The sequence below is a fragment of the Rhododendron vialii genome, chromosome 11a (genome assembly GCF_030253575.1).
Source record: "Rhododendron vialii isolate Sample 1 chromosome 11a, ASM3025357v1".
NCBI lineage: Eukaryota > Viridiplantae > Streptophyta > Magnoliopsida > Ericales > Ericaceae > Rhododendron > Rhododendron vialii.
In genome coordinates, this window is record NC_080567.1 from 23616087 (window position 1) to 23637872 (window position 21786).

The window sequence follows — 21786 nt, forward strand, 5'->3', positions numbered from 1 at the left end:
ATAAGTCCATAAGTGATTACAGTAACAATTATTCATTTGAAGTACAAAACAAATGGTTTGACAATGTTCATCTCCTCTGAAAGTTTAACTTCTCTATGCAGAATGCAAATAGAAAAGCAAATGCAACGGGGTAAATAATGAGAACAACACCCACAATGGGTAATTGATCACGGTGAAATCCAAAGTAATCTGCTACAAAAGCCGAGATGGTTTTAGTTTCACCAAACACCATAATCTTCTTGTGTACATCTCCATACTGTGAAGTAAGCATCCCATTTACAGTCCAAGAGGTAGGGACTAGATAATACATCCAGAGCCACCACTTGGGAATTTGCTGCAAGAGGCAACATAAATACAACTGTAGGTCAATTTAAAAGAAAAAGAAATAACAGGAAGTTCAAAATCCCACAGGGTAATAATGTCTTTGAAATTTTACAAGGTAACCATAGAGCATTGGGAGATTTAGCAGTTAGCTGAGTTGGCAGAAGTCCACGAGGAGATACATTTTATGATAATTTGATTGATTATCGTACTTCATTTTGAAAAATCATTTGATATGTATTGTTTCCGGTAAAGATAATCACATCACAAAAAGAGGCGGATCAACTTGCGAAAATGGACCAACTGACCCAAATAAACTTGGATCACTGAGTTACATAGTTAATATTGTTTGTCAAAAAAATAGGAAAGCAATGGCAGGATGTGAAAGAGTTATACCAGTAAGAAAACCCTACAGCAGAAAGCCTTGCGATCAGAGGATCAAAAAATGAAAAAGAAAGAAAGCCTTGCGATCCCAGATGTTTCCAGTCTTTCACTGACCAAATCTGATTATTTTGCTCACCATCTGAGCTCTGAAGTGATAATGGTTTTATCAAATCCCACCACAAGTGGGCGGTGGGATTGTACCCCTAGGATTAATTGAGGTGCGTGTAAACTGGCCCAGACACTTGAGTTATCAAAAAATCAAATGTGTGTACTGCTAGGAACTAAAAAACTAGAGGTTTTCAAGCGAACTTCTGGATTGTGATTAAAGGCTTAAAAAATAGGATTGACCAGAAGAAAAAATAACCCAAATGAGTGTTCTGAGTAAGATTTTGTTAGCTGTGCTTAGAGGATATAACTTCCCTCATTCTGACATTGTGGTTTTCAATCGACTGATAATTGCACAGTGGAGCCACCTGATCTAGGACAGCATTAGGAAAGATGCACTAATGCTGTTGTGGCAAATTTTGCTGATGAAAAACTTCTAATGTTGAGGTTGCAAGGAAGAGAAAACATCGTCTAGGCTTTTGAGATCGACAAGTGTGATCTCGGATTGATTGCAGGTCGTGGGATATTCAATCCTGCAAGTAACTTATGATTTTGGTAGTTGAATCAAAGGCCAACAAGTAGGATAAGGGATTAGGTTTATTTGTGCATGATTCTTTGAACATTTACTGTAGAGTACTCGGGTAGTTTTTGTGAAGAAGGGGAGGGATTGGGGTGCTTCATAAATTATTCTTATAAATCGTCTTTCATAAATTATTCTTTTTAACCACTGTAATACATTTTGTCTACTATTCATTATCAATTTTCTCTCAAATATCAGAACAATTCTAGGTTTAAAATGAGATGTCTAATGCAAAAAATAGCCACCACTTACTATTTGAAACTCTCTAATGCATGATGTTCAAAATTCAAAAGTGAATGTAAGCATTATAGTTTAGTAACGACCGTAAGCATTATAGTTAAGTATTTATTTACAATTTTGACGATAGTCCTGTTTCTTTCTCTCTGTCGATAGACCCCACAACGCAATTTGAATAGAGATTTAGGAATAAAATATGGAAAAAATGACATTTTTTCCAATTGGAACAGTAATAATAAATATTGAAATTTTAGTTATTGTGTATTAAATTGCTCTTAAGAATTGATTAACTAAGACAATTCCACCAATTCATTTACAAAAGTTTTTTTTATATTATTCTAGCATTGCCTATTAGGAATCTTTTTGATTGAAGTGTATTTAAAAAGTGCCCCCACTAAGGCAAGCTTATTTCTGGCTCTGCCACTATGCTGAATATAAAATACAATTAGTGTATCAGACCAAGTAAAAGTTAGTAGCTTACTGGTTGAGGAATCAAAAAACCAGCGAACAGGTTGAAAATCATGTAGAAGAATGTCTGTAAAATTGTTGCCACTGGAAAGCTCGGTGTAATAGCAACAATCAGCATTCCAAGATAACTGAAGCACATCAATGTACAAAATATGGTGTAGAAGTACCATAAAACCTTATAAGCTGACCAATAATAACCAATCATCGGATAGGTGATGGTCGAGAAAACAATTGCTAGGGCCAAGTTATATGGAACCTCAACCATGACCTACAAAATTAAGCAGGCATATATAAATATGTAGAAAGTGTTAGTAATAAGATGCTCATTAAGAAAATACAAGAAAGCGTTTGGTATGGCATGACACTCATGTAACTAGACGTTAGGTTTCAAGTAATACCAAAAACCTTGGCAACATTGCAATAGTTACCAAAGCTTTAGGTATTTAAGAGGTTACCTGAGCAAGCGCATAAGCCCATGAGCCATACATTCCTGCAAACCTTTCCCAATAGAGAACTGGTTGTTCCGTTGAGATGTATGGTAAAACTAATGAAGAATTATTTATGCCCAAGAATATTGCAGCAGAGTATATTGCTCCAAGTACATTGAAAAGACTTTGCTGGTTATTTCTGTCCAATAAAGTGATATCTATGTTAAACATGAAGAAAGTCTATGGATAAGCATGATAATTGAATTGTGGAACCTATTAATGGAGTCATTATAGGTCAAGGGAATTAAGAAACCAAACCTTCGGTGATTCTTTGTATAGGAAATACTGCATTCACTACTTACCTTCTCATACATTGTCAACATTGTTCAATTTAGTTTACTTACATTTTCCTCCCTTGATCCCAAAATAGAAGGCCAAAAAGCAAAGATGCGAACAACAAATACATGGAGCGTATCAAGTTGTACGAAGGACTTCTCCAGTAAGACAAGTGTTGTTTCCAAAGGCAGGATTTGAACTGTCCCCAACCATTCTGTGAAAAACGGGTTTCAAAATGCAAATATTTCGTATCGGGAGTACTCAGAATATCCACAACTGCTTTATTGTTCCTGCAATCAGAATCGCCAGAAATGACTACTATAGAAGTGAAGACTAGTATCAAAACAATCAATGTAGTATCATGAATAATATATTTTCCTTTGTTTTGATAAGGGTACCATGAATGAAGTGTCACACAAAATTAATGAGTCCATCATCGGAATAAACTTCACGTAAATGTGAAGCGTCGTTAATGCCATTATCTAATGGAAAAGTGAGCATTGCACTGGTTGCATCAATGAAGATTGTCATTTGCATAACAAATATGAAGTACCGTGTGCCCAATTTGGACTCTCTTTCTTATTTGACTTTCATGTAGCACTCTATCTTGCCTTATGTTTTCTAGTTGACTCACTATGTTTAGTTTACAGCTGTTCTAGAACATGATGTTCAATCTCCCGTTTCAATTAGCATTACCTCAAAATTAAAATTTACTTGCGACTTAATGACAATCAACCTCAGTCCAGTCTTAAATTTCCAAAATGACCATGAGTGGTGCAACGGTCCAACAACCATTGGTATAAAAAGAAAGTACACAAAAGAATAGGCACTGAAAATGAATAGGCAAAGAACAAGAAAGGAAAGGACAACAATGGATTGTCATATGACCACAATTGAGTCATCAGAAATCATGATCTTCTACCATAGATTTGGTAGTAATTTAAAATCCCCTGCTTCAAACCCAAAACCCCCTTTCCATGAGTTCGCAGATCATAGGGTCTTAATTAAACAGTTTTCTAGGGTTTTGTTGGCTATGTGTATGTTTAATGACCATAAAACATGTAAATCCATCTAAAAACACCATTTGTTTTTGCAACTGAAACTGCATCTAAGATCACCTTAGGAGCACAAAGAGATACAGTTTGGGAGACATCCTCAGAACTGTATCCCCAACTACATAAAATGCATATAATGAGAAACTTAGCATTCTAGTCAGGCCAAACAAGTCCACAATGACTATCTCAACTCGAAACGAACAAGTGATCATCAATTGAACTCACTGATACAAGATAGAATTCTTGTAAACTTGGGCAAAATCGATTCCAAGTTTGGCTTCTACTGTTGTGGAAGTGACCTCTAACATCCATGTCGCAGGATTGCAATTACTTTTGATCTTTGGAACCCCAGAGATATCCTGTTAGAGAGAAATGGTCGATATTGGATGAATTATAGTTAGTTTTTTGATGTCATATGCACAACCTTCACAATTGGTGAAGGAAAAATATCAAAAAATGCCTCTTCCCTTTCATAGCAAACCGACCTCAAAATATTTGATGACACTGCTTGAATGGTGACCCAATGGTCCAGAGTAGATAATATGCCCACCAGTTTTCAATAGAATTAACTGCAACATATTCCAAATCGGTATTAAACGTAACTTGTTCATATTGAAGCACACATGCGGAATTTCAATAGCAAAAAGTATGTACCGACTTTAAATGTGTCTTGATCATTCATTACGTCAAAATTGCCAAAATCGATAGACGGGGTAAAGTTAGAATCCATTGTTATTAACAAAGAAAGGAATAGTCCAACAGATTTGGGTATTAGCTTATAAGCTAATACTTGCTAATCAAACTACTTTATAGCATATAAGATGGCAGTTGGCCTACTTGCTCATTCATTACTTTATAGCCCATTGGATTACTTGCGAATCATCTCAAAGGTCCGATTGGACTAGACTGCTGAAAACAAGACGATACAAACAAGAAACAAGAAACCAGCAACCAAAAAAAACTTTCAAATCTTCACGAAATCGATCTAAACAAAATGTCTCCCTGTTTTGAGAAAAATAATTATGCCCTTTCATCCAAGAGAACATGGATCTAAATTACATTCTGTTTTCGCCTTGATTCTAATGGAGGAAAAGTTGTGAGTTTTTCTGGTGTCACCACTCTTATCATATAGCTAAGGTCATAATTTTATTATGTAATAAGTAGTTCCTGTGCTCTACAAGTTTGTTCAACTATTAACATTTTGTTAATCAGGCACACCCACCAACCAACCTAGAGCTAGTATTTATTGATTTCCCCTTTCAATATTATTAGCCAGATAGTTTCCTCATAAGTTAAAGCTATTAGGGTAGGCCTATATATGGGTGCATATTGAGCTTGCCACTCACAAACAAGATAAAAAACATGAACGGTTAACCCAAACACATTGACTTGCATTGTTGTATGTTAAGAACCCTAGTACCTTTATCAAGAGAGTAATATGGTGTTGACAAGTTTGTGATAAAAGCTTAAGTTGTTAAAGAATAGGCCCACAAGTATACAGACAACATCTTTGACAGAAGTTCCAAACTTAGCTTCGAAACTTGGACTTTGCTACCTTTCTAAATTTGAAGGGTGACTTCAGATTTGTGACATGCACTCCAGTAGAATCTACAATTTTTCTATTTTATTGATACTATCTTTTTGTACAACTATTAACTTTTAAACATAATTCAAATTTGCTTTTATACATACCCATTATAGCAACCATTTGTCTTATTAATCATTTGATACCCATAATTCAAATTTGAAGAGAGAAGACATAAGTTTAAAAGGTGGGTAATATTTGAAGGTTCTCCTAAAGCATCTAAAACTTGACAAACCCTTCAAATTTCTTGATGTTTGTTACCTCTGCTGGATATGCTCTAAGTCTCACAAAGCTAATCAAGAGGAAAGTGGATTATTGAGTTTGTTGCCCTATTTTCCATACATGTTCATTTTGCAATTTATTTTGTCAATTCATGACAATTCAGAAAGTTTCCTAAGCCGTTCTTAATCTGTAGAGTTAAATTATTCTATGAGTTGCAACTGGTGATGAAACAACTTTAAGGTCCAAATTCTCAATTCCAGTTCAACATCCAAGTTGACTCATGTCCTAGAAATAGCTGGTTAAATTGGTTTCCCACCTCATCAAATGCTTCGAATTGGTCAATGTTTGGTTGATGAATGGTGCAAACAATTGTTCTTCCCGTATCAGCAACATTCTTCACGACCCGCATAACAACTGCAGCTGATCTTGCATCCAATCCAGTTGTAGGTTCATCCATGAAAATAATGGAGGGGTTAGCTACAAGTTCCACTGCTATTGTGAGCTGCTTTCGTTGTTCAGTTGATAAACCACTGACACCTGGCATGCCAACTAAGCAATCTCTTATTTCATTAAGCTCAATGATCTCCAGGACCTCTCTCACAAATTCCTGTGAAGACAAATGCATAAGCTATAAAAGTGAAATAAGCTTTAAAGCTTTTAGAAAAGTCAAAGAAATCAACTCATGTGTACATATATATACATGAGAGAAGTAGGTCATACAAATTTAGTTTTAGCATCAATTTCATGATGCAGACGCAGCCAAGCAGAAAAAATGACAGATTCTTCCACTGTAATTTGTGGTGAATGAATGTCACTTTGCTCACAGTAACCTGAAATCCTAGCAAAAGTATCTTGAACCTTGGGATATCCTCCAATTCTAATATCTCCATCAACAGTGCCACTCGTTTTCCTTCCAGCAAGAACATCCAAAAGAGTTGTTTTACCAGCTCCACTCACACCCATTAATGCAGTTAGAACACCGGGCCTTAACGCACCAGTAATATCACAAAGAAGTTGGAGTTTTTTTTGAGTACAACGCCTTTCTTTCATTGCCTGAGATCAATGAAAATGGAAAACCAACCGAGGTAAGATCATCTAACTACTCTATCTAACACCCAACTAAGATTTGTAAGAGATTTGGTGAGTGCATACCAAAGGAGTTTCAACGTAGTATTGCACATCTTTAAATGCTAAGGTTAGGGGCTCAAAAGGTAAAACCAGCCATTCTGTACAATTAGATTAGTCACCCTTGTTAATTGTAGTAGAAATAAAATTGTACCATTATTAAAGGAAGATATTATTTGAAGTAATGTTCCAAAAGTAATTAGAAGAGGAAGACAAATAATGCAAGAACACGACCTTTACGAGGTTTTGATGCAATTTTTTGGCAGCTCTTCGACATTGCTTCTTTATCGGCACCATTGAAGGAATCTTTACTTCCTTTAAGTTGGGAGAGCTTCTCATTTGAAATAACAGCTCGAGAAACAGGAGCTGATTTTCATGAGGAAATGGAACAAGCACATATCATTATGTGGTACTAAAATCGACTTCATGTAATCCAATGATGAACTTCCGGTTTAAAAAGGTTAAGGCGAAGGTAAAGCCAATATTGAAGAGTATTGCAAACCCAAGTAAAGCACCAAGTGATAGCCAGAAGAAATATGCACTAAACTGGAGTCCACGATTTTTAATTATTTCTTTCCCTATTGTTGTATTCCCTGCCAGCGTCTGTAGAGGAAAAAAAAATAGAAATGCACAGAATGAATATGCTGATATAGTCAAGAAACACTAGTATTCATCCCAGTTCTTGCCTATCCAAATAACTGACACATCTTGTTGCCATTGCTATTGTTGAAGTTGCTAATTGTTGACTGTATTTAATGTATTGAATGTAATTAGGAAGATACTCAATTTGGTAGAATCAATTAGGGATTTGATTAGGTAGAATCAATTAGGGATCAATACCTAATCAATTAGGGATCAGTTAGGAATTTGATTTGATTTGAATTTCTTTTCTTATTTTACCTTGTATTCGGTCTATATATTGTACCTCATTGTGAGAAGAATAAAAGATCAATCAAAGTATTTCGACATGGTATCAGAGCAGGTTCCAAGAACCTAATTTCTTCTTTCTCTTCTTTTCTTGGTCTCTCGACCAAGTATCGTCTTTATCTTCTTCTTCTTTTTCAGAGCCAGGGAGCCTGTCTTTATTCTCTCTCGAACGATCTCTGTTTCTCAGAACTATCTGAGAAATCCATCTTGTCCGACGAAGTACTCTCAGTTCTCAGCAATACTGAGACTGCCTTCTCCGGCCTTCTACAGACTCCGCCACCCACTCAGTCGGACTTCGGCAACCTTGCTTTCACCCCAGTCAGCAACGTCAGACCCTCATCTAAACCATATCAATTCCGGGGTATCTTTGTCGCATCCCTACCAGATCTGGTAATATTTGGTTTATTCCTATTTTTTGGTTTTCTCTCGTATTATGGGTGATAAGGATAAGAAAACCGAAACATCTGGCTCTAAGGACACTCTTAGGGATCCATTTCATCGTCGTTCTCTCACCTCAATTAAATTAAATGGGGCCAATTATTTGCCATGGTCATGTGCTGTGACTGTTTCTTTGCGAGCAAGTGGTGAGACTTCCTATATCACTGATGCCCCATCTGAAGATTCTGTTTGGATTCAAAATGATTCATATATTATGACTTTGCTTTGGAATAGTCTTGAACCTGATATTTTTAACAATGTTGCATGCCTTGACACATCCAAAGAAGTATGGGATACTTTACATGAGTTATATTCATCCGAACAGAATCTATCTCGTATTTATCAGATTTATCAGAATATTTTCTCTTTCCAACAAGGAGATCGATCGGTTGATGAGTACTTTTCCACCTTAAAAGGGATGTGGGATGAGTTAAATGTTTATCAACCTTTAACCACAAATTTAAAGGTTCAGCAGAAATACAGAGATGAATTTCGAGTTACCAAATTCTTGTCCGGGCTGAATACAGAGCTTGCTCCTCTCAGTCCCCAAATTCTTTCCGGCAAGGAAGTTCCTACTGTTGGTGAGGCTTTTGCTCGTGTTCGAAGGGTTGCTCCTCAGTCTTCTGTTTTAGAGCATCCAACTCCATCTGCTCTAGCTGCTCCTGCTACTGGTCTTATTCCATCTTCTGGGAATTTTAGCCACTCTAATCCTCCCCACAGTCGTAGTGGTTCTTATGAACGTGGTGGTCGACGTGGCGGCCGTGGGGGGCGTGGTGGTCGTGGCACCAAGAAGTGTACATATTGCAATGCAACCAATCACACTGTTGAGTTCTGTTGGAAGCTTCATGGCAAGCCGGCTTGGGCCAATCAGGCTACATTTGAGGGGAAGCCATCTGGGTTGGCTCCTCCAGATCAGATTACTATCTCTAGGTCTGAGTATGATTCCATGTTTCACAAGGCTAATGCATCTTCGACTTCTATTGCGACTCATGTCTCATCAGGTAATACTTGCCTTCACTCATCTTCTCGTACTGACAGTCCTCCATGGATTCTTGATTCTGGCGCATCTGATCATATGACAGGTGATTTGTCTCTTTTTATTGATGTCGTTACTGTGACACCCCGCTTTCCGGTGGCCGCGGTACTGCAGGAAGCAGGCTCCGTCCGGACGGGAGGGGGCAAGTCATGGTTTATAAGAAAAGATCCCTCCTACTTGTACAAGGCCTTTTAAAGCCGTGAGGACAGGCCAAAGCGCATAGAAACTTCACAGTTAAGCGTGCTCATCCTGGGGTAGTCTAGGGATGGGTGACCTACTGGGAAGTCTATGGGCTTTGGGCGTCTAAAGCGGACAATATTGTACAAAGATGGAGCGGGTCGTTACAAATGGTATCAAAGCCCCGCCCTGGGCAAAGTGGTGAGTAGGATGCGCTCTGCTACCACGGACCCCAAGGGAGGTTGCTGGGCCTGTGCAACGAGGACGTTGCATCCCTAAGGGGGGTAGATTGTGACACCCCGCTTTCCGGTGGCCGGCGGTACTGCAGGAAGCAGGCTCCGTCCGGACGGGAGGGGGCAAGTCATGGTTTATAAGAAAAGATCCCTCCTACTTGTACAAGGCCTTTTAAAGCCGTGAGGACGGACCAAAGCGCATAGGAACTTCACAGTTAAGCGTGCTCATCCTGGGGTAGTCTAGGGATGGGTGACCTACTGGGAAGTCTATGGGCTTTGGGCGTCTAAAGCGGACAATATTGTACAAAGATGGAGCGGGTCGTTACAGTTACACCTTCCGTTCCTTCTTATGTTACTATTGCGGATGGTACTAAAATTCGTGTACATGGCTTTGGTACTTATCATGCCTCTGGCCTTATTTTTACTTTTGTCTTATACTTACCACAATTTCCTTTTAATCTACTTTCCATTCATAAACTTTCTCAAACTCACAATTGTTCTGTACTCTTCTATCCCTCTCATTGTGAATTTCAAGATCTCAAAACGCAAAGGATGATTGGTGGGGGGTATGAGAAGAATGGTCTGTACTACCTTCGGCCGTCCAATCCTTCCAAGTTATCTGCCTTCCACTCCATTACCACACCTTACCAGTGGCATTGTCGTCTTGGACACCCATCTTCTGCCAATCTTCGCAAGATAGTCCCTGATTTAACTAGTTTTTCTCCTTTTAATTGTGACACTTGTGAACTCAGTAAACATCGTAGGGTTTCTTTTCCTTTACGAGTTGAGTCACCTAGTTTAGAACCGTTTGCTTTAGTTCATTCGGATATTTGGGGACCATCTCGTACCACAAGTTTATGTGGTGCTCGCTATTTTGTTACGTTTATTGATGATTTTTCTCGTTTAACTTGGGTATATCTTCTCAAAGATCGGTTTCAATTATTTTCCGTGTTCTCTAATTTTTATGTTGAAATTGTCACTCAATTTAATGCCAAATTACGTATTTTGCGGACTGATAATGCCCAAGAATATATTTCTCATCAATTTACGCATTTTACTGAAACTCATGGCATTATTCATCAAACTACTTGTGTAACCACCCCTCAACAAAATGGGGTTGCTGAGCGGAAAAATGGACCGATTTTAGCAGTTGCCCGAGCTCTTAGGATTCACATGCATGTTCCAAAACATTTTTGGGGGTATGCAGTTCTTACAGCTAATTATTTTATAAATAGAATGCCATCTCGGGCTTTGAACGGCAAAACTCCTTACTAGATTCTCTTTCCTGACAAGGATCTTTTTTCTCTCCCCCCAAAACTTTTTGGTTGTGTTTCATTCGTACATAATTTCTCTCCAGGTCGTGATAAGCTTGATCCTCGTTCTTATAAATGTATATTTCTTGGTTACTCTTGAACACAGAAAGGATACAGGTGTTATAGTCCCTTGCTACGTAAGCACTTTATAAGTGCTGACGTGACATTCTTTGAGACCGTCCCATATTATTCCCCAGCAGGTGCACGGTTATAGCCACTCATGTTGGCTGATCTTGGTCTGTCACCTTGTCTTCCCGAGATTGCTCCTCGACCACCCATTACACTGGTCCGTCCTCCCGAGACTGCTTCTCGACCATCCATAAAACAGGTCTATGTTCGTCGCTCTTCTGCCGCCGCACCACCCATTGCTCCTGCAGACCCAACTTCTTTACCCACATCATCTCCTTCACCGTCTGAGGATCCGGATCTTGACTTGCCTATTGCCGTTCGTAAGGGTACGCGTTTTTCCACTTTCCATCCTATTTCTCAGTTTGTGTCCTATGATCGTTTATCTCCATCTTTTCGCGTTTTTTCTGTGTCTCTATCTTCTGTTGTTATTCTTAAGTCTTTTTTAGAGGCTCTTTCTCATCCTCGATGGCGATCCGCTATGAGAGAAGAGATGCATGCCTTGTCCATAAATCATACTTGGACCCTTGTTTCCAAGCCTATTGGAGCACATATTGTTGGTTGTCTTTGGGTGTTTATTGTCAAACAAAATCCTGATGGTACTCTTGATCGACTGAAAGCTCGTCTTGTGGCCAAGGATTTCACCCAAACCTATGGACTTGATTATACTGAGACTTTTTCTCTAGTGGCCAAACTTAATTCTGTACGGATTGTTATCTCTCTTGCGGCAAATCTTGATTGGCCTCTCCACCAGCTTGATGTTAAGAATGCCTTTCTACATGGGGATTTGTCTGAGACTGTCTATATGGCACAACCACCTGGTTTTGAGTCCAAGGGGGAGTGTGTGTGTCATCTCCACAAATCTATATATGGTCTCAAACAGTCTCCGCGGGCTTGGTTCGATAAGTTTAGTAATACTATTATTTCTCATGGTATGACTCGGAGTCAGGCTGATCATTCCGTGTTCTTTAAAAAGACCACTCGTGGTATTGTGATTCTTGTGGTCTATGTGGATGATATCGTCATCACTGGTAGTGATAGCATTGGGATTCAAACACTAATTTGCCATCTTGGTTCTAGCTTTCTTACCAAAGATCTAGGCAAGCTTCGATATTTCCTTGGCATTGAGGTGGCTCGTTTCAAAGCGGGTATCAGTTTATCACAAAGGAAGTACACTTTTGATCTCTTGAAAGATACAGGTTATATTGGGTCTAAACCTGTAGCTACTCCCATGGAGACTAATCTTAAGTTAATGCCTGAAGATGGTGAGCTGATTGACGACCCTGAGATGTATCGGAGACTTGTAGGAAAACTTATTTATCTAACTATTACTCGACCCGATATCTCCTATGCAGTTAGCGTTGTCAGTCAATTTATGACTCGTCTTCGAGTTCCTCATATGGAGGCAGTTGTTCGTATCTTAAAGTATCTAAAAAATGCTCCCGGACGTGGACTTCTCTACAAATCATCTGAACATCTTCGTATTGAAGGATATACAGATGCTGACTGGGCAAGATCTCCTGCTGATCGTCGTTCTACTACTGGCTATTGCACCTTTATAGGAGGCAATCTTGTGACATGGAGAAGTAGGAAACAGTCAGTTGTAGCACGATCTAGTGCTGAGGCAGAGTATAGAGCAATGGCTCATACCGCTGGTGAGTTGACTTGGTTGCGCACACTTCTACAAGAGTTTGGGATCCTGGTACATGGTCCTACTCCTCTATATTGTGATAATCAAGCTGCTATCCACATTGCTAATAATCTAGTATTCCATGAAAGGACCAAACACATTGAAATTGATTGTCATTTCATTCGGTCAAAGGTGGAATCTAAAGATATTAGCACTCCTTTTGTTCCTTCAGGTTCTCAACTGGCTAATATTTTCACCAAGGCACTTCCCAAGACTTCCATTGATACTATTTGTCACAAGCTGGGAGTACACGATGTTTATGCTCCAGCTTGAGGGGGAGTGTTGACTGTATTTAATGTATTGAATGTAATTAGGAAGATACTCAATTTGGTAGAATCAATTAGGGATTTGATTAGGTAGAATCAATTAGGGATCAGTACCTAATCAATTAGGGATCAGTTAGGGATTTGATTTGATTTTATTTTATTTCCTTATTTTACCTTGTATTCGGTCTATATATTGTACCTCATTGTGAGAAGAATAAAAGATCAATCAAAGTATTTCGACACTAATTATGGTAACTGAATATTGTTTTGTATTATCTAATTGACCCTCTATGTAAGAACAATGAACGAACCCCTTTATCAGCAGGAAAATCACTTAACATTAACGAAACAAAGAAAAAGTAACTTGAAAATTTTGTTGATTGGAAGACGCAGAAAATCTTGCATCTAGGTAGATACTAACCTTTTGCCATCTTGGTGAAAGAAATTCATTTACAACAAGGCCTATCTCACCATAAGTCAACGGGAAAACCCAAAATCCCCACTTCAACCAACTTGGCATAGAGGCTGCAAGCAACAAGAGGGTTTAAGTTTCCTAAATAATTTTCTAAAAAACTCAAATTTGAAAGAGGTAATGAACCTTACGTATTGGGATAAGGAAGCCACTGAATAAAATGGCAAATAATATCAACAAACTACCAGCTGTTATAGAAGCAACCATGGTACGGCATACAGAGGCCACGAAACAAAACATAGATGTTGCAGCAAAATGCACAGCAAAAAGTAGAATCAACTGTCGGAAGAACCTAAGATACAAAAAAATGGTAGAAAGTCAATCACTGTCAGTTTAACATCTTACAAGGAGTCTCCCTGTGTGTATTGGAAGTACCAATGAACCTTGGTGCCTACATGAGTAATCAATGAAAATTGACTTATATATTATTGAGTAGTTGGCTCATTTATTCAAAGAAATTACCGAGGTAACTTCCTCAAATAGATGTCATACTTGAATGAATGAACAATATGTGTCTACTACTAACCTCCCTGGCTGGGGACTGTATCCTATCACATAATACGTAAGAGAAGTCCAAATTAGAGCTTCCAATAGTGAAAGAGGAATCTTGAGAATGGTGGACGGGATTGCGTATGACCAGGCTGGATATAAGTACATGTCTCTTTGTTTGTAGAAGACAGCAAGTCTTGCAACAGTCATGGACAACTCATGCAACCCATTTAAAAAAAGAAGGAAGAGAGCAAAGAACAAAGCACCCAGATAATAGTTTGCATGAATTACATCAACACGCATGCGATTTCTCAAGAATACAGTCATTGTGATAGATGCTGCGATAACAAGCTGCAAAGATGAAGAATTGGAGCTTCTATATGTTATATGGGACCTTAAACAAAAAGATTTAGAATTTAGCATACAGAGGAATGAAAGGTTAAATATTGTATGGAGGGAATAAGAGATTGCCGATCATGACCTTGAATAATTTGAATACATAAACAAATGAATTCCTCCTCATGAGAAGATATTCCCTTGACATGCAAGCTCTAAGGAGCGTCCATTTAGAAAGTGAATACTGCTGAACGAAATTGCATTCTCATGGCTCTGAGACTTCGTGAATGGCTTTGATAGCTCTGCATCTAACTTCTCCCCAAAAGTAGATTCCTTAAATTTCTTGCAAAATAAATCAACAGAAATGTAACTCCAAGATTGTTCAGCTTGGTGCCAGTATTGTGCTTGATCTTTTCTAGATATTACCTGCAATGGTCAAGATGTAATGCCGTTGAAGAAAATAAGAGATCAAGCAAGAATTACATATGAACCACAATAAAATTACCTCTTGGAGGAAGTCAGCTACCCCTTTCCTTTCAGGACATCTAAACCCACAATCCTCAAAAAACTTTAGAACATCACTACGGAGTCCATGATACACAATCTTCTCTTCAGCCATCAAGATGACGTCGTCAAAGAGGTCAAAGGTTTCTGGTGTTGGTTGAAAAAGTGCCACAAGTATAGTAGCATCTGATATATGTGCTAGCTGTTGAAGACAAGCAACAATTTGAGATGTGGTGGAACTGTCTAAACCATTTGATATTTCATCCATAAACAGAGCTTTTGTAGGACCTATAATCATCTCGCCTGCAAAATACGGACCAAACTATTTTCTTATTTAGTTATTACATGCATGTCTTGAAAGGTGGCAATATATTTTTCAAAGGACTTGCTCCATGGCGAACATGATGTAGTCATGAGTTTGGTTATTGCATCAAACTCTAGCATTCAAACTCCTCGTATTCCATATACAACAGAAAAAAGAAAAGAAAAGGAAGACTACCTGTAGTCAATCTTTTCTTTTGACCACCTGAGATACCTCTTATCATGGCATCTCCAATTAGTGTATCGGCACAGATATCAAGTCCTAAAATCTGAGTAACCACGGAAATGGTGGGAGAAAATCAATGGGTAAAACATTTTCCTAGCAATGACAGAAGAAGATCAAGGCCAACTCAGTTGAAAATGTTACTTTCAAAATATAGTCTGTCTGGAGGGTAGTCTTTTGTCCTTCCACAGAAATTGCCTGGTAAAAGAAACCATAAATAGTATACCACTGAAGTAAGGGCCATAAGAAATGCAATTAACGACCTGAACATTTTATGTTAAGTTAGCTTGCATTTTTAGATGGTTTCCTAATCCATGTAATAACGTTATAGATTCGCATCAACTAGTTCATATCAATTAGGAACAATACAAGGCAGAAATATCATTTCAGCACACTCGCATCAACTAGTTCTTATCAATTCGGGACAATACAAGGTAGAAATATCATTTCAGCACACTAATGAAATATAACCAACTACTATTATGCATCTAAGTTTAGGTCCTTATTGAGCTGTACGGAGCTTCCAATCATTAGCCGTAACACCACTTAAGTTTTGCCCTTAACTCTTTGTTGCAGATCATTACCTAAACACAATTCTTTTGCACTCAGGTTCTTAATGGTTGATAGAAATTCGTTCTTGATACTCCATCATTGAACTAAGATAATGTAATCAGCCATTAGGAACTTGAGTGCAAGTTGTTTCAAGCCTTTGTGAAAACTATCTGAGAGAGAGAGAGAGAGAGAGAGAAAGAGAGAGAGAGAGAGTGAGTGAGTTTGACTCTGATCATCACCACACACAGAAAATATCATTCACAAGTATCTTCGTAGAAGGACAACATTGTAGACTATGGACATTCAATGCCTCATGAAACACATTGTCAATGCCAAAAACATGGGGGCAAAGGAAGACCAGAGAAACTAATAGCACCTTCATGTAAGTATCGATATCTGGGTTTGGAACAATCCTGCCCGTTTCTCCCTTTTGCTAACTTCAACCATAATTTCTGGGTAGACATATATAATTTACTTTAATTGTCAAGTAAATTACGAAACAATCAACAAATAAACTATCCTTTGTTTGCTCGAGTCCAGACCTGCTCGGCTTCCAACCCCCTGACAGCGAGCTGAAAAATCAAGTGTTTCCCTTATAGTCATTTTAGGCATGTGTAGGTCATTTTGACTTATGTAAGAAGAAGTTTTCTGAGGAATGAACTCTTCTAGTTTGTATCCATTGTATAAAACTTTCCCTACAACCTGTTTGGGAAAGTAGAAACAAATAGAAAATTCATTCAAATGAGGGAAGATGAAGGGAGGAAGCTCTTGAAAAATATCAAATTAGAGCTCAATCTACCAAGTAGTATGTAAAATGCTTAGCCACACACACAATGTGAGCACAATAATCAATACAACGACATAAGTTTTTAGGAGGGCATATCCCCAATGCAAGGTAAGACAAAATGAGGGCATATGCAAGAGACCAGCATAATCCAAGTTTCTTGTATGAGAATGTCAAAACTTGTAAACTTGAATGAAGATAAACAATGTGTGTTTCTTTGTACATAAGTGTGCAGAAAAGTGATATATATACAAGACAAATTTTTAAGATCATACGACAATGCTTGCAATATTAGGACGTAAGAATCACCCCTGCAGATCCTTAAAAGAAGATATAGCAAACTAGAAACCCAAAAACACAATGCGAAGCAGGTGCCACTATGAGCTTTACCTATGCTGTAAACTTCCCAAACATGCACAAAATAACCTTGTGGATTATATTTGGTAATTCTTATATTAATAGAGGATCTTCCATGTCACTAACCATAACAATTATTAGAAATAAGAAAAATAAGCAACCCTGAGAGACTTGTCCAGATTTCTTGAAAGTGCCTTTAATAAAGTAGTCTTTCCACATCCTGGAGGACCAAGGAGCAAAGTCATCCTGCAGCAATGATAGGCCTACTTGAGTGCACGGATAAAATTGGAAAATTCCAAGGAAAAAACGACGGAAAGCATTTCTTCTTATGCTTATGAAACCTTAGACTTGTCTACGGAAACACACATTAAATGTTGGGAATTATTAACCACAAATCACGTCCAAGCCAACGGAAGCAACCACAAAATAAATGCGTACACAAAAAAGAGAAAAACCAAGTTTACGTTGTAATTCCCAAATTGCCTACTCCTCGGGGGAAAGAGAGAGATTTCACTATGATAAAAATAAATATTCCAACATGAGATGGACAAAGTACGTAAACCCACATACCCCAATCTGAACTCCCTCCGCCACAGGTAGTTGAACCCTTGCTCACCTCCGTTGCTCACCCACATACCCGTTGTTGTATTTATCGCGCCCACCTCCTTGTGGCCGAAGAAACTCATGCCCCAAGGATCCTTTCACAGTAAGTCTAGGTTGCCTAAAATGACTCCCAACTTGCCAAACTCGTTCGACAATATATTCCTTTTCCAAGCAGTTTCCTTAACCAATTAACCTTCTAAATAGTCTTCCTAATCAAGAGTCCTAAGGCATGAATTATTCCTTAGTGAATTTGGTCTTCTTTACCAAATCAAATTACAATATGTCACCCATCACACGGGTGGACCTAACAATTACCCCTCCACCCATGTGAGGTAATTGTATATGCACCCCGTAACCTGGGTGACCGTCACTCACACACTAAGTGCCTGTCGTGACTCCATCTCTCGATGGGATAGCTTATCTTGAAAGATCCACACTACTCAATGAGGTGCCTCCGCCGCCACAAACAAAACCCACATAGAAAGAGACCCACCTCCTTTTGGCGTACACCTTTTCCTTCATTTCGATATCTATGCTAGAGCTTCCTGTTGTGAAGGCCAACAACCAGTGATCCTCTTCGCTGCATCCTGTGCTACCCATGCGCCATTGGTGCATCCTACAACTTTTGCTCATACAGTTCACCATCAACCTTGTACTTCTCAGTTCTCACCCAAAAATAGTCTTCCTCCTTGATTAAAACAGCGTTATCCTGGATCACCTAGATCACGTGCGGTGACATGTTGCCATTGGAATCTGCTCAATCCGCATAAACTGACCAGAACTTAAAAAACATTCTGACCCTAGTGAATCCACATTACCACCTCAGATAGCAACATGAGGCCAGCACCCGAAGCTAAACAAAGTGCATACCCCTGCTTTAGCTCCGTGTAATACTTGTGCCTCGAAATTTTCTATTAGAAACCCAATGTAAAAGAAAAAAATATATAGCCATCAAGTTGCCTGCCATCCGACTGTAACTGCCTTCAACCCACCTTTTTTGGTTCTTTTTTCTTTTTCGTTGTTCTTTCTGTGCTTTGATAGCAATACCCACCACACCAAGGATGGAAAACCTTGAGCTCTGATATCACTTGTCGGGTATTAGAACCACAAATCCTATCCAACCCAGCAGAAGCACCCAAAAATTCTGCACCCAAAAAATAAACACGCACACAAGAAAAAGGAAACAAGAAGTTTACGTGGTTCAGCCCCAATTGCTTAGCCCATGGGAGTTTAGGATTCCACTGTGAGAAAAAAATAAGATTACAATGTGAGATGGACAAAACACGTAAACCCATGCCCCTAACCAGGCTCCCTCCGCTCAAGGTCACCTCCCCGTGCTCACCAATATTTTTTTGTCTCACCTCTTCTTCTTCTTTTTTTTTTATCACTTACATCTTTATTTTTTTCCCTCACCAAGCTCTCATCTCTCTCACATACCACCCACACCCATTGGTATAGTTACAGTGTCCACCGCCTTGTGCCCGGAGAAACCCAAGCCCTAGGATTTCCTTTCCCATTTAGTCTTAGTTGCCTACAAGGACTCTCTTGGCTGAAGCCCTTTCCGGTCAATTTTGTTTGCCGATTTCTTGTGAGTACTCTTAAAATTACATTCTGAACACATTGAGCGGCTCGAATCATCGAAATTCGAACGGGAAATAGGAGAAATCGGGAGAACCTTATTTTAACTAAAATAAGAATGTTCTCATTTGAAAATGACTTATATGCATACACACACATTGACTTCGGAGGGATATTTTAGTTTTCCTACGGAAAGTTAAGTCAAGTCAAGTAAAATAAACTGAGATTATGCTTCAAATTAATCACACCTGCCAGGCTTAAGGATACCGCTGAGATCATTAATGATGGTTATCTTGGCCTCCTGCAACTTCAAACCAGCTAGCTTGGCACAATCCTGTTGAAAAAAGAAAAAAAAACAATGAGTTAATCAAGTTACGCATGTACATAGGCTACAGCGGATAAATAGTGGTCAAACGAGACATTGAAACCTTTTCTGTATTTGGTAAGTTATACAAACATAAACCTTTGAGTTTTTCTTTGTTGAGTGGAGAACTAAAAAACACCAATTTTTTATTGGAACAAGTCTACTCCATTTTATAAAGGGACAAAGCCCAAAAACTCAAGGAGAAGGCCTTCAGAAAACTCTAAACATATACAACCAAGAAAAGCTCAAAAAACCAAAGGCTCAAGCTGTAAAACACCCAAATTTGGCTTAAAGACTAGCCTCTGAAGTCTTAAATGGAAACATAATTGTGACGGCAGATTCAGAAGCACACAAATTCATTTCACACTTGCATATCAATGAGATGCTAAATTTGGCTGACATGATAAGTATACAGATCAAGTCTTAACCGTTTATATCAACCTGCCCAAAACTTTGAAGTTAGAAACAGTCAAAATTTGTACTAATATTTTCTCAAAATATAGATCTAACAGCAAGATCTGACATATTAACATTAACTGGATTGAAATTTATGTTGAATGTAAATTATTGTCGCTTGTGGTGCAGAATTAACGACTCATATCTGTTACACCCTTGACCACAGAAATCACCCAAATCCATGCCTAAAAAGGACTATGATTAGCTTTAAACTTACGTAAAGAAATCAAACACTTACAAAAACAATGCTTTTGAGTGAATTCCATAGAGTTGGGAGTGGCTTGCCGTGAACTACCTCACATTCTGCTTCCACGTGTAGACTGTCATATCTCACTTCCACTCTCGGCAATTCTACACCAACCCTATCAGAATAAATTAAAGTCCCAATAACCCATCGTTAGACCCTTGAACAGCAATCATTAACAAGTTTGTCTACATAGACAATTAGAGATGAAAAAGAAGAACCAAGAGCTAGCACAGATGGGGAATAAACAATTGGAATGAAGAATCCGTAATGGTATGGTATAGTAACAAGTTGAAACTCAAGACTATAAACCTCATTGCTTGACTAAGAGAACTTGAAACATCCAATTCCATTTAATTCAATGAACTGCATCAAGATGTGAAAATACATATTATGACTACCAGTTATCTAGATGCCTGTGCAATCAAAGATCCTTTATATGTATGCGTGGCTCTCAATGTGCACCAGTGTATCAGTATATAACCGGAAAAGAAGACGCTCATCTATTCTTTTGGTACACTATATTACCAGAAAAAAAAGACTTACGCATCTAATCTTTTGGTCATTTCTTGTAACAATCGAAAGTTGTCATTCTCAATGTGTTTGATGAGTTTTTCAACAAACATATGTCGTTCTACAGCACCAAGCTTAGTAACATCGACAACCCTTTTTCCTTGAACATCAATTTCGCTCCCAACATTTTCATCAAACAAAGATGATCTCAACCTCTCAATTATAGGCAAATTGTCAATCTCAGCATGTTGTAAGGAAAGTTCATTATCATCATCCTTCGCAGAAGTCAAAACTGAACCACTTCTGAAACTAGAGCTATGGTGCCGGAATGATGATCTCAAACTTCTTCCCATCCCTGCTGGCTCAATTGTCAATGACTCTATCTCATTATTACCATCCAGTTGAGCCATACTGCACAAAGAGAGAGTGACTCAAGTGGGCTGGTAGGACAAGTCTAAAAGGTAGACAAACATAGACAATTTATAGAGATACATAATCGTTGGTCGTATTAAGTTACCAGTAGTCCCAAAAGCTTATACTATTGGGAAATGGACCCAACAATGTACTTCAAGCAATTCAATATCCTCCCTCATGTGCAACCCTGGCACGTGGAGGCAAAAGATTTCATAGACAAAGCAAAACATAATATGAAGGGGTGAAGCAAAATGCAAATGGGGAACAAATACAAATTGATAGACTTGTACCTAAGACATCTCCCAACTTGAGCTCTAATACCATGTTACCAGTTTCGGCCCCTACGTTTGGGTTGTCCAAGCCCGACTTCGAGCTTGGTTGCCCACTTAGTATTAAGTTTAAAAATTAAAAAAAAAGACATACAAGAAAAAAAAAAACAATAACAAAAATAAGATTATATTGTGCCTTTAGTTTGAATTATATAAAAAATTTATAATCAAAATGAAACCCGGTTATAGTGTTTT

At 38.4% G+C, this 21786-nt stretch overlaps 1 pseudogene; it reads right to left on the minus strand.

Moving 5' to 3' along the window:
* LOC131306584 (pleiotropic drug resistance protein 3-like) lies at positions 1–21270 on the minus strand (annotated as a pseudogene).
* Between the last annotated feature and the right edge of the window lie 516 nt (positions 21271–21786).